This window comes from Canis lupus, chromosome 15, assembly GCF_011100685.1.
Source record: "Canis lupus familiaris isolate Mischka breed German Shepherd chromosome 15, alternate assembly UU_Cfam_GSD_1.0, whole genome shotgun sequence".
NCBI lineage: Eukaryota > Metazoa > Chordata > Mammalia > Carnivora > Canidae > Canis > Canis lupus.
The window spans coordinates 61,172,211-61,189,222 of NC_049236.1; the positions used below are offsets into that span (position 1 = coordinate 61,172,211).

The 17,012-nt window shown below is 38.9% G+C and overlaps 1 long non-coding RNA gene across 2 annotated transcripts in view; it reads right to left on the minus strand.

The window, feature by feature from the left end:
• Nucleotides 1-11,629, minus strand: part of LOC119874590 — a 31,791-nt gene extending 20,162 nt beyond the window's left edge. For both annotated transcript variants that reach the window (XR_005370029.1, XR_005370028.1), the window contains exon 1: nucleotides 11,560-11,629. This is a non-coding gene — a long non-coding RNA (uncharacterized LOC119874590). The remainder of the gene's footprint in view (nucleotides 1-11,559) is intronic.
• Between the last annotated feature and the right edge of the window lie 5,383 nt (nucleotides 11,630-17,012).

Below are 17,012 nucleotides of genomic sequence, written 5' to 3' on the forward strand. Positions count from 1 at the left end.
TCAATGGCACTTTTCACAGAAGTAGAAAAACAATCCCAAAATTTCTATGGAACCACAAAAGAATAGCCAAAGAAATCTTGAGAAAGAACAAAACTAGAAGGAGCACATTTCCAGATTTCAAACTATATTACCAAACTATGATGATCAAAACAATATGGAAATGGCATAAAAAATCAATAGAACAGAATAGACAGCCCAGAAATAAACCCATATGTTTATGATCAGTTAATTTCCAACAAAGGAACCAAGAACATCCAATCTCTTCAACGAATAGTGTTGAGATAACTAGACAGCCAGAAAAGCATGAAATAGCCACTATTTTACACCATACACAAAAATCAACTAAAAGTGAGGTAAGGACTTGAATATAAGACCTGAAACAGGGGCGCTGGGGTGGCTCAGTTGGTTATGCGTCTGCCTTTAGCTCAGGTCATGATCCCAGTGTCCTGAGATTGACCCGCATCAGGCTCCCTGCTCAGAGGGGAATCTGTTTCTCCCTCCCCCTGCCCCTCCCCCTGCTTGTGCTCTCTCTTTCAAATAATCAAAATCTTCTTTTAAAAAAAGAACGAGTAAGGGGGGGGGGATCCCTGGGTGGCTCAGTGGTTTAGCACCCGCCTTCGGCCGAGGGCGTAATCCTGGAGTCCTGGGATCGAGTCCCATGTCAGGCTCCCTGAATGGAGCCTGCTTCTCCCTCTGCCTGTGCCTCTGCCTCTCTCTCTCTCTCTCTCTCTCTCTCTCTCTGTGTGTGTGTGTGTGTGTCTCATGAATAAATAAATGAAATATTTTTTTAAAAAAGGAATGAGTAAATAAAATAAAGATATAAATTCAAACATAGCCTTAATGATTAATTTAAGCCTGTGCCCCCAAATAGTCTGTGTCCTCTTGAGAGCAGCAGCAGAGTAATGTTCATTAAATTCATAGATGAGGGGATCCCTGGGTGGCTCAGTGGTTGAGCATCTGCCTTTGGCCCAGCTCATGATCCCGGAGTCCTGGGATCGAATCCCACCTCAGGCTCCCTGCATGGAGCCTGCTTCTCCCTCTGCCTGTGTCTCTGCCTCTCTCTCTCTCTCTCTCTCTCTCTCTCATGAATAAATAAATAAAATCTTTAAAAAAAATTCATAGATGAGTATTCAGTTACAAGCATGGATTTTGGATCCACATAACTCTGCCGCTAAGTAGCTATATGATCTCAGCCTCTATAAATCTCAGTTTTCACATCTATAAAATGGAGATTTAGTCTAAGTCATAGAGTTGCTCTGAAGATTAAATGTGTGCTGATGTGGGTCGAGTTCTCACTACAAAGACTGACACATAGTAATTCCAATAAATGATGGCAATCTTTGCTACTAGTGAAATGAGTGAAGTTACAAAAATATTTCAATTGTGAGTGTTGCTTTAACCTTCTTGTCTCCATTCTGTAAACTGGCCACAAACAGGGAATGAAAGAGCAAAGTGCATTTACCTGGATAATTGGCTAATGCTAGTTAACAATTGATCCTTCTTCTTACTTATTTCTCATTTGGCTTGCCTTTTTTTTTTTTTTTTTGGCTTGCCTTTTTTTAATCTTCATTCCTGTGACCTTAACTTTTCAGCTCAAAACATAATGGAAATATTTCATCTTTATTCAGACCAAATTATATCTCTGTTTAAAAAAAATAACTAAACTATTTATTGTTATTATTCCACTGAAGATTTTCCTTTCAGTGAAGAAATGATCCCTTCTTGATTTAGGGCATTGAAGAGAAGACACAAAAATAGAAAGCAGTTGTCAAAATACAATTAACACTCCACTATGCTAATGAAGGAGGTGATAATAAGGATGGACTGTAGTTGGAAAGCCAGGTCCTAAAGCATGGGAATAATGGGAGAAAAAGTAAAAAGGATACATCGTGTAGAAGAAAAAAGGCAGCCAGAAAGCCCAAAGGCAGTGCCCACAAATCAAAGAGCAGACAATTCACATAGAAGAACTGGCAAATTATTGCATTTCCAACCACTGACATTAATATATTTTTTCTCCCTATTACTGATACTTTATCTTTTATTGGCTAAAAACGTAAAGAGACCTATAAGTCAAAAAAATAAAAATCTCCTATCAACTTAGTCATTCCATCACTGATTTGACCAATAGAGATGAATGACTGCTGCGTGCCCATAGGACCAATAGATACAGAAAACATTGGGTTTGCTGCTCACAGACGCTTGCCTATTAAAACAGTTGACCCAGTGGTGTGCAGCAGCCAGAGGGACCTATAGAAGAAAACACCCATATGTGCCTTTGAAGCCAGTTATTTTTTCATGTTCACAGAATGCTGTGAAAATATTCTTTCACATTTATTCGATACGCTTCAGGCATACACCACTGAATGATCTTATGGCCCAGTCGAAGCATTCCTATATGAATGGCCAATGCAACGAAGCAACATTTGCAACATTTGCAGATTTTTTTTTCATTCCTGGCAAAATTTTAAAAAAACAACCGACTAGTGATCTCTATTATCTTGCTATTTAGCCATTTAACTAGTCTGCTGTTGCTTATTTCATCAGAGTTTTAAGAATAACCCTACCACTAAGATGATTTTTCTATTTTTAATGGTTTGTTATGCAAGAGCCAAAGGACCAAGATTACATTGTCTTATGGGACCGTTTAGATGAGAAAGTAACTGAAGAACACCTCCGGCTCCACAGTACGTGGACTTGTTGCAATTGGCTTCCTTGTTATCAAGTGTTCTGCTGTTAACAGAGATGCGTGTACCTGCAAAATTTGTACAGTAATGCATTTTAGATAGTGAGAAATACCAGACCCACAAGACAATCTTTTAGAGAGAAGAATTACATTTTATAGTTTATTATTTTTGTGGCTTTCAAAAATGTCATAAAGTCAGAAAGAAAAATAAATGTTCTGCACATTTCTTCTAAATCACCATTAACTCTGAATATAGTAGACGTGCCCAGCTCTTCTTTTAACGAGATGCATTACAGTTCCCTTTAATAAATCTTACTGCACTGCAACTAGATTTAACGAGATGGAGTTACTCTGTCAGACCTTAATAAATGGGATTATAACCGAAAATCTATGCATTTTCTAATTTATGACTTCATGCTTAGTATTTAAGAGAAAGGAAGGAGATTGGGTTGGAATGTTTCAAAAAGCTAACACTTTGTGCTTCAGTCATGTCATAACTAAGGAGAGATTTCCCTTGTTTAGAGGTTATTGGGCTGGAGACAAAGAAAATGAAAAGCAGCTGTGAAAAGCTTAGCTTGGGCTTATGACAAATGGAGGTGTGCTCACTATTGAACATCAGCTCTTTCCCCCTCTTCCTGCTAGTGACTTTGTCAAAGGAGAGGCATTAATTGTAAGCCAGCAAGATGTTCTTTCAGAGGATTTGCGGAAGCCTTTGTTGCTCAGCAATTAATCATTATGGAAGCAATTGAAGGCACTACTCTCACATGTGACTCCATTTGTATGAATTTGAGGAGAAAAAACTAACTGAAGGCTTTTGAACTCATATATATTATATATGATATATTAATAGTCAAGCTGGTCTCTCGCCTCCCCTTCAAATCAGGTGGAAAACTTAAAAGCATGACTACGGCTGTCTGGTTGAGGACACTAAATAGCTTTGGAAGGAACAAGTCAAGGCCTCTTGGTGGAAGTCCATGCTGTCCATTTGGATGTGATCATTATACCATATGTCAAAATAAAGCAAACTTCCTCTACCAGAAATACCAAAAATCACCAAGAGGATGTAATAAGCTTATAATAATCATCTTTGAAGTTTTAGGTGAGGTGGTTAGAAGGGATACTTTTAAAAATATCAAGCTGGCAGTTTCAGCCGGGTCTGGCACAATGAAGTCATGCTAGCGAGGTGTTGGTGTCTCAGTGAAGATAGAAACACATTAGGATTCTATTCTCACCCATTATTCATTTTTAAACATAAAGTTCTGAAAAATGCAAATGCTATATTATCACCAGTATCTGTGTAAGGAATCATTCCCTGCCAATGAATTATGCCCAGATGATAATGATACACCTTGTGAAAAAATTGGATTCTCCCCCATAAAAAGATTTAGATTCTTGTTGAAATCTCTTAAAGGGAAGCTAATAACTATTTTATCTATTGTACTTAGCATCGCTTTTTTCTGTACAACCATTCACAGTGATTTTTTTTTCTTATTTTAAAGGAATAATGTGTCTTTGTTCAGAATGTATAGCACTTCGAGCTTCAAATAAGCCTGCTAGAGCCATGTTCCTCAGAGGATATAACAGGTGGCCTGGTCATAAAGAGTCACTGCTATCCAGACTGAAAAACCAGGTAAACGTGCCTCTTCTAGCTATCTCTCAGTAGCGTAGTCTTGCAGTTCATTAAGAAATACAGTGAAAAGATTGATAATGAATGAAAAAGTTTATTCTACAAAATATGACCATTTATAGTTTAGAACACATTAAGCTCATATTTAATACACGTGTCCACACACACACACACACACACACACAGAGACAATATGTGGAATTCTAGTTTCCTTAGACTCTTTGACAACATAGTCTATGTTTTAATTGGCCACTGACTCTCCCGCATGTGTTGGGTATTTACTAGGTGCTTAGTAATATCATGGAGCATGTATTCTAAATATCCAATACCTAGCAAATGGTGAAAACCTTTGGTCAGGTATGGTCAAATGAACAATTTTCTTCTAGATTAATCTGGGATGCTCCTTTTTTATTCTGATCATTCTATTTTGGATGTCTTGCATTTTTCCCATGGAAATCTACAATTATCAGATTGTCTATTGTCATCTAGTGTTAATAGCATAAATAATAAAATTATGATAAACTAATAGCATAAATAATAAAATTATGATAAACTCATTTCTAGGGAACTTTATCCTTTTTTCAATAGGGTCTGATGAACTGTCAGGTGTACACAAAATGAGGAAGGACCTCCCTGTTGGGTTCTGTGGTCCACAGCTTTCTCTCCTTTTTCTTTCTTTACTGGTGGTTTCTTCTTTATTAGTAATAGAAAAACGGTTGATCTTTTGTTTCTGAAAGGACTTTTGGGTTCAATTTAAGCTAAGAATCAATCCTAGCATCGGGCAAAAAACATAATCATTAAAAAAAATTCTTGAGTAGTATTGTCAAATCTATTTCTTGGATGGCATTATTTAAAAAAAAAAAAGATTCCATGAAATCCCTATGAAAATTGTAATGGCATTTTTCACAGAAATAGAAAAAACAATTCTAAAATTTGTATGGGACCACAAATGACCCCAGATAGCCAAAGCAACCCTGAGAAAGAACAAAGCTGGAGGCATTATATTTCCTGATTTCAAACTATACTACAGGGACACCTGGGTGGCTCGGCAGTTAAGCATGTGCCTTTGTTTGGCTCAGGGCGTGATCCCAGGATCGAGTCCCGCATCAGGCTCCCCTCATGGAGCCTGCTTCTCGCTCTGCCTGTGTCTCTGCCTCTCTCTGTGTCTCTCATGAATAAATAAATAAAATCTTTTTAAAAAATCTATACTACAAAGCTATACTAATAAAAACACTATGATCCTGGTGTAAAAATAAACGCATAGACCAATGGAAAAGGATATTCAGATATACAATCAAGTAATTTTTTATAAAAGAGACAATAATATTCAATGAGGAAAGTATAATCTCTTCAAAACATGCCACTGAGGAAACTGGAAAATCAAATGCAGAAAAATGAAATTGCATCTCCATCTGACATCACTGACAAAAATTAATTTGAAATGTGTTAAAGATTTAAAGTCCCAAACTATAAAACTCCTAGAAGAAAACATGTGGATAAATCTCCTTGACATGGTCTTGGCAATGTTTTTTTTTTTTTTTTTTAAATCTGATACCAAAAGCAAAGGTAGCAAAGGCAAAAATAAATAAGTAGGACTATATTAAACTAAAAAGTTTCTGCACACACACATACACACAAAGCTTCTGGACAGCAAAGAAACAATCAACAAAATGACAAGGCGACTTTTGAAATGGGAGAAAATATTTATAAATAATATATCTAACAAGGGGTTAATATCTAAAGTCAATAAAGAACTCAACTCAATATGAGAAAAACAATTAGATTAAAAATGGGCAGAGGGGGCAGCCCGGGTGGCTCAGCAGTTTAGTGTCCTGCCTTCAGCCCAGGGCATGATCCTGGAGACCCGGGATCGAGTCCCACGTCAGGCTCCCTGCATGGAGCCTGCTTCTCCCTCTGCCTGTGTCTCTGCCCCCCCCCCCCGCCGTCTCTCTCTCTGTCTCTCATGAATAAATAAATAAAAATCTTTCAAAAATAAATATATAAAAATAAAAATGGGCAGAGGAATTGAATAGATATTAAGAAGCTCCACAAATGGCCAAAAGGTATGTGAAAAGTGCTAAACATCACTAATTTTCAGGAAAATGCAAATCAAAACCATGAGATACCATCTCATACCTGTCAGAATGACTATCATCAAAAACATAAGGGATAAGAAGTGTTGGTGGGTTTATTGAGAAAAGGGACCCCCTCAGACACTGTTGGTGGGAATGTAAATTGGGACAGCCACTATGGAAAATAACATAGGTTCCTCAAAAAAAATAAATAAATAAAACTAGAAATACCATATGATCCAGAAATCTGACTTTTAGATATATATCCAAAGGAATGAAATCAGTATCATTCACAATAGGCAAAATAGGAAACAACTCAAGTGTCTGTCAATGGATGAATGAATAAAGAAAATGTGCCATATATATATATATATATGTATATACATATATATATAATGGAATATGATTCAGCCATGAATAAGAAGGAAGTCCCACATTTGAGACAAAAATGGATGCACCATGAAGGCCTAAGTCAAACAGAGAAAGTCAAATATTGCATGATCTCACAGATAAAATCTAAAAAAAAAAAAAAAAAAAAGACTCAGAAATAGAGACCAGAGTAGTGGTTAGCAGTGAAGGAGAATGGGCTAGATGTGCTCAAAGGATACAGAATGCCAGGTATAAGATGAATACGTTCTGGGATCTAATGTTCAATATGGTGATAATAGTTAATAATGCTGTATTATATACTTGGCAGTTGCTAAGAGAGCGGATCTTAAATGTTCTCACCACAAAAAAGAAATAGGAATCATGTGATGTGATAGAGGTGTTAGCTGACATTGTGGCGGTAATAATTTTGTAATATATGAACCCATCAAATCAACACACTATACAGCTTACACTGGCACGATGTTATAGGTCGATTATATCTCAATAAAGCTGGGGGTGGGAAACTACACCAACTAACTTATAAAGACGTCTTGTTTTCTTTGCTAAGTGCCTGATGCCAACTATCTAACTACTACCAGAATATTTCTCTTTTTAGTGGTTCAACACCAGAGCCTCAACCACGTAATTAACTACAAAAAAGAAATGATGCTAGGATCCTCTAAGAAGACATTATGCCCCTTCCCCCACTTTTTTTAAAAAGGCTATAAAAATTAAAATCTACCTCCGACAATCATCCAAATGCTCACTTTGAAAACTTTAAAAAAATGGATTACACTCCCCACTTCAAAAAAGTCCTTTGCAACTACGTGATCTTGCAACCCTAACTTGCTATATCAGGACCGGGGGCCTGAAACGGCTATTTCCTCCTAGAAACAAAGTCAGAACTATATCGATTTGCTACAGGGACACTGAGCGTTTACAAGCTTTACCCACCATTTCTTTTCTCCTCACTTCAGGTCTTCTTGTCATGCTCCTCTGAGATTAAATCACCCACACAACAAAAACTTGATGTTCGTCTCCTACTTCCTTGGAGCTATAATTTTAGTTTCTTTGTTATCTGCGGCATTTATCTTTCCAAGCCCATCAAATTTAGCTGAAATAATTTATTTCGCTCTTTAGGAAATCACACTTTTCCTTTTTAATCATGTCCTGGCACAAAGCAGTAGGAAGTATGTATTATTTTACCACGTTCTTAGGACAAATTTTATTTCCTTTTCTCTCGGGCATGGGTTTCTTATGGAATCTTATTTGTCCTCCATGTATGTGGTGTTGGTGATGTTTGGATTGGGTTAGGTGGCCTATTTATAAAACATTTTCTTCAAATGTGAGATCCCTACACTTCCAGGCAGTTTTCTGGGATCTAGGGTTGTTAACTTTGAGCACAGTGAAACCTCCTTTCCCAGGGAGGGGATTAGAGCCCTGATTTACGAGGAGCCCTACAACCTGTCAGGCTCTTTACACAAATGATCGTTATTCATGACGATGACCCTAAAGGACTACTCTTTCTTGCATTTCACAGGAAGGAAGACAGAGGATCAGAAAAATTAAAGGGCTTGCCCAAGGTATTATCTAGTCAACTCCTGGTCTGTTTTATTATAGAGCCAAGTTCACTGCCACATCAGCCTGTCTAGTGTCCAACAAGTATTCCCTCGTCATTTCCTCCTCCTCTGTAATATCCATCCTATCCATCAACTCTGAAACCATAGGGAAATCTGCATTCCAGGACAGTGATTCCGAACCTGAGTACATCAGAATTACTTGGGGTGCAGATTAAAAACAGACTTTTGAGCCCTCTCTTCCAGAAACTCTGACGTGGTGCTTTGGAGTGGGGCTCATACCTCTGCATTTTAACGAGTGCGTCACGTGATTATAATACAGATGGTCTGCAAATCATACTTGGAGAAACACAGACTCCGTTTCTATTTATACCCCCACTGGATCACACCTAAGCTTGCCTCACATTAAAATGCCTCTCTTTTTCTGTTAAGCCACAGAGTTTTGGGTTTTGTTTAATTTTGGTTTTTGTTTGATGGATGGCATGTATCACTTACTGAAACTTTAATGACATATCACAACGTGGAACAAAATTAAGGTTTTTACCCTAATTTTTATGTAAGTCCATTATGTAGATCTCGAGTACTCAATATTTCTTTCTTTCTACTAATTCTTTTTTTTTTCTACTAATTCTTTTATTCCATTTTTTCCAACTCTCTTGTCAATGCCTTTGTCCCTTCCATATTTGGGTTCACTCGTGCAGACAGGAAACCTACTCTTGCTGTCACTCAGTTAGCAGGCCAATCAATGACATTAATTAACTACCCTTGAAATCTACTAGACTCTGTGAGAAGTTGCGAGAATGGAAAGGCTAGTAGATCCCCACCCAGAAATACCAAATCAATCTGAGATGAGTAATAAAAAAAAAAAGTCCATGTATGTTTATACTACATAAAGGTAATATCCTGTCTATATGGTAGCTACAGGTTTATGCCAACATGCAGTTAAAAGCCATTTGTAAGAATGTGAGCAATATTTCTACTTAGTCTTTCACTTTTATGCTAACTCTTATTTAGATGTAACCTACTAATTATTTGGGGGCATTGCTTCCCTTAAAAATTTAAGTAAATTTGGATTGAACAGTCAATATCATGGCCTGTTAAGTTCAGAATCCTCCTTTCTGTGATTTCTGTAAATTCTTAACCTTATTTCCTTGGGCTCTATCTCAGAAATGAAGCTCAGTCCCATCCATGTTTCCACAAAATATCTGGTCACCTGATTTTCAGAGTATGATACACTTCCCGAAGATTATAGGCATTATGGGGGGGGGGTGGATTTTAGACCATCTATCTCACAGTTTTTTGCCATATTAGTGGCTCCTCCTCTCCTTCTGTGCCAGATTACATCCCAAAGACTACACTCCCGTCCAGCTCCCCCTCCTCACTGCCCACAGCTGCCTGGGAAGTACAATACTACTTATTCTCAAGGAGCTATTTATTATTGAAGCAAGCCCAACCTCTATTCATTATTCTATTAATAAAATTTTTCCATCTCGGCTACGTCAGTAAAGCCAACAGCTGTACCCAATAAATGGAAGAATGCTAAAAACCTTAAAGTTCTGAGTATAAAACCAAAAAATCATGATTTAATAAATATTGTTTATACATCCAGAATCCAAATGAAAACAAGAAGCAATAGCAACTGCATAATCAATTATGGTTTGTGCTCCCTTGACCAATCTATTTCATTGGTAATATATGCATGTGTGGTCTCTCAGAACCTAAAATTGATGACATGTTTGTGCTCTAAAAATTATGCAATTACTCAAAGGAGAGCCCCTTAACACACTCATAGCAGATTTACATTTGATTTATATACTTGCTTCATATATTTATTTTTATTATGTGTACAGAAAAGCTATCCAAAAAGAGAGAGAGAGAGAGAGGGAGGCAGGGAAGGAGGTTGTTTAGAGGTGAGTCCATTCTCAAAAACAGCTGATACCAGGAGCCCGACGGCAAGGCAGTCCAAAATAGAAAGTGTGAAGTCAGAGCAAGCTCCGGCCATTAGGTGCCAGCAAGCCCAGCCACCTCCCCGTACTGCACTACCCTACAGCCTCAGCCCCGTACTGCACTACCCTACAGCCTAACCTGGCTTTTGATAGCTGCTGGGGCTCCATAAAAGGAATAAGTAATTCCGTGAGGTAAGTATATCAATTGATCTTATAATGTTAATTCTGAACCAGCGAAATGTCAATTTATATTTAGCACTTTCATCTCAAGAAAGCGATTTAATGTATAATATATTATGGAAAGATAAAGCAGTATTTATACGCAGGTCAACGAGTCAGAAAACAGTTACCTCTAATAGCTTCACTTTAAATGAATTCTGAGCCCTGGTGGTAATGTGTACGTATAACAGGAACGGATACAGTTCAGGACTATCATTCATGAATCAATTAACACATATAAATAGAAAACAGTAATCACATTCCTGTTGTTGTCCCCTCCTCGTTATTATTATTTATTTATTTGAACCTGGCTTTTTTTCCTCGTAGGAAACCATGACATATCTAAACAGTGTATCATCTTATACAATAATCTCTTTTTTCCTATCAGCTCTTTGTTTGCAAGGTCACTCTTTTTTAAATTTTTGGGTGGACTCAGGGGACACTGATACAGGATGGCAGTTGCCTGCCAAATTGGGAAACCATATAAGTACATGTAGATTTTCTGACACCCTGACGAGTGGTGGCTGTGTCACTGACCTGTGGATTGGCACATGCCAGTAAGAGAAGAGTCGGCTGGAACAACCAACGGGACAGGAACTTGGACGAGGCTAATCTGAGAGGGCTTTGGGAGGGAAAGGAGGTTAACGTGGATGAGAGAAGAGACCACTTTGGTCAATTGGGTGTGGTGTGTGCAAAATGGGGTAGGGATCAAAGGCAAAGAGTTTCCTGGTAGCACATGCTTAGGTTTAACAGGAAGAAAAAAGTACAAAAAATGAGAATTATAAAGCAAGTCTAGAGGCCTGTCACCTAGAGTTATAATCTAAATTCAAATTACCGCTCTCCGCCATTATAAACAAAAGATAATAATTGAACAGAGTCTCATGTGAAAGAGGCTCTCTCTCAAACCCTTAAATGATACAGAACTTTCATCTCCAGTGTTGTGATAAGTGGCTACTCAGAGATCTTCAACATGTCTTAGGGTAACGAATTTCCCTCCTTGCTAAGAGGGACATTTCTATAGCTCTTAATTATTATAATACTTTCTCTCTTGGTAATATCTACTCACCATTGATTATAGTGGCATGTGGAGCCATACAGAACAATCTGCATCCCACCTGTTGGCCCTAGAGTACCTAAAAGAAAAAAAAAAAAAAAGCTTAATGAGCCCTTACTGGAGGACACTAAATTATTTTTACCCTTTCATCGTCTTGGCAGGTGTTAACACTTAAAAGTATTTGAACGTACACTTCATTTCTTGTTTTCCTCACTTAACATTTATCCCTCAACCCGGCAATATCTGATTGCTGATAATTTTTGACACCAATCTACGATCCTCATGCCTACGTTTGGAATTGTACTTACAAAAGACATTAAGATACGCTAATTCTCAAACCAATGAACAAGACCAGATCCTCACCACTTTCCATTTTTCACACTCGTTACCCTTCACCTTGAACCTGTCTCCTTCACTGGCTTCTCTTGGTTCTTCTCCTCTACCTCTCTAGCCCTTTTATGCTATTATGTTGTCTTCTCTTTTCCTTCTATCACACCCTTAACTATTCGTATTTCCCAAGCTTCTATGTTTCAGTCTCTCCTCTTTTCACTCTTACCCCTTGCTTGGCAATCTCCTCTGTTCTCATGATTTTAATTGCTATTCTCAAGCTTAAAAACTACAATTCTTCATTCCTCACACAGACCTCTTCCCTAACCTCTGTAAATCTGCCTTTTGTGTACCTCCACCTTGAGGTTCAAGGGCTCTCCCAAATTAACGTGTCTAATGTGGATCTTTTACTCTCTCCACACCTGATCCTCACCTAGTACTCAGAGTCATCATTGGTGGTGCCACCAGCCACACAGACTACATATCTGGGGGTCACTTTTCAGTCTTCTCTCTCCTCTTCCTCTGCGTTGTGTCAATCACAAGTCCACCTGATTCCTTCCTCTCCATGAATCTTGGATCTATGCTTTTCTCTGCATTGACACTCCTACAACCTAGTTCAGGACATCCTTATCTCTTGTCTAAACTCTTAATTGATCACCTTTTTCTAAGTTTCAATCTTTCTAGGCAATCTTCCATATTACCTCCAGAATGATTATGCTAAAACACAACTTAGGGGTGTCTGGGTGGCTCAGTCTGATAAGTGGCTGACTTTTGATTTCGGCTTGGGTCATGACCTCAGGGTAGTGGGATTGAGCCGTGGGATCTGCTTGTCCCTCTCCCTCTCTCTCAAATAAATAAAATATTTTAAAAAAAGAAAAAGACAACTTAGATCACATCATTCTAACTGCTTAAAGCTCTTCACTTCTTTATATCACCTGTCAAATAAAGCCCTCTCAGTGTGGATAAAAAGACCTTTCCCAATCTGGCCTCTGCCTGTTTCCTTTTTTCCCTCCTGTTGGTCTTCCCCAAACTTTGTAGGTTTTAGCAAGGCTAATGGTTTCAACTGCTTATAAGGCTCTACCACTCACCTGCTCCATCTTCTTCCTGCCTGGTAAACAACTGACCACTGCAATCATTTTAAATTCTCACCAAATATATTCCCTGACCACACTCTTTTATATTAACTATTTTGTCCTGCATACTTATATTTTGGCCTTTGTCACATCATATTATAATGTATATGTTCAACCATGTATCTATCCTATGGGACTCTGAGTTCCATGAAAAAAATATTGTTTCTTTTCAATGCTCTAATTTTATCCCCCTCCCTCTTGTACATAGTAATTCACAGGCATATAGTAATTCAATAAATATTTATTAAACAAACAAATGTGGTTACTGAAATCCACGAATTATCATACTTGGCAGTCTAGTAAGGAGAACATATAAATAAACCATTGAAATATAACACATTCCACATATTCTATCCTAGGTCTACATGGGCACCATGGTAACACAGGCTTTGCAGACTACCCATGCCCCATCTAATTGTGGGTCCTAATACATATCACCTCCAGGCTTGACATACTTCTCTGTCCATGAATGAAAGCCATTAGAACCTGGGGAAAATCCTAAAAACTCCCAATCCTCAGATATAGAACCAAAGGGGAAAGAAGGAAGTGAAAAGGAAACAGGAGAAAGCTAGTCTAAAGGGCAAAGAGGTAGGCGTGAGAGAAGAATAGGGAATTGTCAAAGCAGTGGAGAGCCTTGCACGTACTTGCACTAAATAAATATTTCTGAATAAATGAGCACTGATGGATAGAACAGAAATAGAAAATTAAAGGCCAAGGTCTAAACCTCATCTTCCAGGTTATGGGCCATGATGGGAGGGAAGTGACCCATTTTTAAGGAGTGTAGGAAAACCTCCAGAAGAAGTGACAATAAATATCTGATTGTTGATGGATTCCATGACAAATTCATGATCACACCTCAACCAAGCCCACAGTCTTGCCCAGAAGTCTAAGTTCCACTGGCCATTTCATCCTCCCGCATCCCCAATGACATTTTCAAACCTTCCCTACCCTCCTCAAACACCTGTCTCCCTGCCTCCTCCCACATGACCTTACCTCCGCTTCACAGAGAAAACACAAGCCTGACAATGGGCATCCTCCCATCTTCCAAATGTCAAAAATATACACACCCATCTAGGACTGTATCCATTTTATCCTCTTGTTACTATGGAAGGATTATTCTTTTCCTGCAGGAGGTCTATTCTTCTATCTTGTGTGGGGAACCATTTCACTTGTTGTAGATCTCTTTTGTGTTTTTACCTCTTCTTCCTGATTTTTTGGTAAAGATTGTATTTATTTATGCATGAGAGACACACACAGAGAGGCAGAGACACAAGGCAGAGGGAGAAGAAGGGTCCCTGTGGGGAGCCCAATGGGGGACTCGATCCCAGGACCCTGGGATGACACCTTGAGCCAAAGGCAGATGCTCAACAAGTGAGTCACCCAGGTGCCCACCTCTTCCTCACAATTAAATCATTCAGATCTGGTTAAGATTCCTTAAACCTTTCCTAGGCCGCACATATGCCTTGGGTCTCAAGCTTCTTTTCTCCTTTTCTCTTGTCTTTACCAGTCAAGCTTCTTTAAAACATTGCTGTTGTTATTAACATCTTCTGTCCCCATTTTCTCAATTTGGCTCTTCCATCTGCTCCAGGATGATGTGTACCCTCATCACTCAACCAAGACAGCTCTTGCTGAAGTCATTAATGAGCTTCATACCCACAAACTTGAGAGATACTCTTCAGTCTACACCTCACTCAGCCACATCAGTGTTTGGCACTGTTAACTTTTCCTTCCTTTTGAAATACTCTTGCTGTTTAGGTTCCAAGACACAAAATTCCCATGGTTTTCCCCTATCATTCTGGCTGTTCTCTCTCCATGTGCTTTACAAACTCATTCTTTCCCATCTGGCCATTAAATGTAAGAAATTCTTAAAGTGTGGCATGAAGCCCTATTTTCTTCTCACACATTAATCTTTTCTTAGACAATCACACCTAGCTGCATGACTGTTGGGTAAGCAAATGTGGTGCATCCATATCGTGGAACATTATTGAGACACAAAAAGAAATGAAGTACTGATACCTGCAATCACATGGATGAAACCGGAAGATAGGATACTAAGTGAAAGATGCCAGATGCAAAGACCACATCCTATATGACTCCTATCCCTGTGAAACGTCCAGAACAGGGAAATCCATTGAAGCAGAAAGTAGATCTATAGTTGCTTAGGGTCTGGGGTTGAGGAAAGGCTGAGGTGACAGTGAAATCATGCAAATTTTCCTCTTGGAAAGATGAAAATGCTGTAAGATAGACTCTGGTGGTGTGGGCGTATTTATAATACATTAAAAGTCATGGAATTATTTCTATGCCTCAAATGGATGAATTGTACAGTATGTGAACTCTATTTCAATAAATCTATTTTTTAAAAAGTTAACAACGAGGCACCTAGATGGCTCAGTCAGTAGAGCATGTGACTCTTGATTTCGGGGTTGGGAGTTCAAACTCTACCTTGGGGGTAGAGCTTTCTTAAAAACAAAATCTAAAAAATAAAGAACAAGAAAGCAACTATACAGGAATGATCCAAAATGTTATGTCTAACTTAGGTCTCTTCTCTGAACTCCATGCTCATAGAGCCAATCTCCATATATATTCCTCACATGCCTCTCCAGATCAGCATATAAAACAAGAAATCCTGGCCAGATCTTCCCTATTTCCAGTGTCTCAGTCTCAGTGAATGGTGCCACCTTCTCTCATCCTGTTATGCAAGCCTCAGACCTATCAGCCATCTCTGAAAGCTCCCTTCCTCACTTTCCTATCAAACCCAGTGAACTCTCACAAGTATTCACTTCCCTCCATCTCAGCTGCTACTTCTCAGGTGCAAGCTCCCATTATGTCAAAAGTGGATAACCACAGGCTTTCTAATTATTTGTCCATCCCTACTTACTCTCTCTTACTTCAATTTACTAATTCTATTCAGAGCTATCACAGGAAAACAGAAACGGGGGTACATGGCCTCCATTCTCTCTACACCCTGTCCCAGTTTAAAAACCTTTGAAGGATTTAAAGACCAAAATCCTTACTCTGGCCTATGAGGCCTGTCAAGACAGTCCCCTTCCCTGTCCTCAGCTCCATCCGACACCTGCTCCTACTTATTTTCCAGGCTCCGGCCACACTTACCTCCATTCAATTCCTGGAATACTCATGTTTCTTCTTCGCTTGTGCTCTTCCCATTCTCTGAAATACTCTCTCCCCTACTCCCCACTAAACCTCAAGTAGAATTTCACTCACTTGCTAATGAGTAGTGGAACTGTATCTACTTTGGGCAGGGGCATGGGCAAAGAGGACAAGGCAAGTTGGTGAGTTCCACCTCAAGGTGGATGCAGGACGAAAATAACACACTTCACCACGATCTAACACATCCAAGAACTCTAGTAAGAGTTTCAATAATAGGGATGCCTGGATGGCTCAGTGGCTGAGCGTCTGTTCAGGGCATGATCCCAGAATTCCAGGATCAAGTCCCGCATCAGCCTTCCAGCAGGGAGCCTGCTTCTCCCTCTGCCTATGTCCCTGCCTCTCTCTGTGTGTCTCTCAAGAGTAAATACATAAATAATACTTTTTAAAAAATAGTATGAATAATATCATCTCTCACTTAGCTCTTTTGGAGATTTATAGTGTTGGCCTGTGCATCTCTTTGCTTTCCAATCACCTTGTGTTGTTGCAGACTGATACTCTGATAGACCGAGTGAGGTATTTCAAGGAAACTGGCTTGATCCGTCTAAGATTTTGCTTTTCTCCCCATGATCAGAGGTCATTTCCAAGAATGTTCTCTAAACACCATTTAGCTTGTGGCTTTGCCTTCTATTTTTGTTCCCAAAGCAGTGAATAATCAGGGGCTACATGTGTGTGAATTCTCTGGGTTTATGAAAACGTTAAGCAACAGAGGTTACACAGTGTACAATGAAGATGTGACTGTTATCAAATCTGAATGAACTATTTCAGGAAGTAAGAGCATTTGGATGTGAAAAATGGGCAGGAAAATTACATTTGCTTCCTTTGTACTGAAGTCAGTGC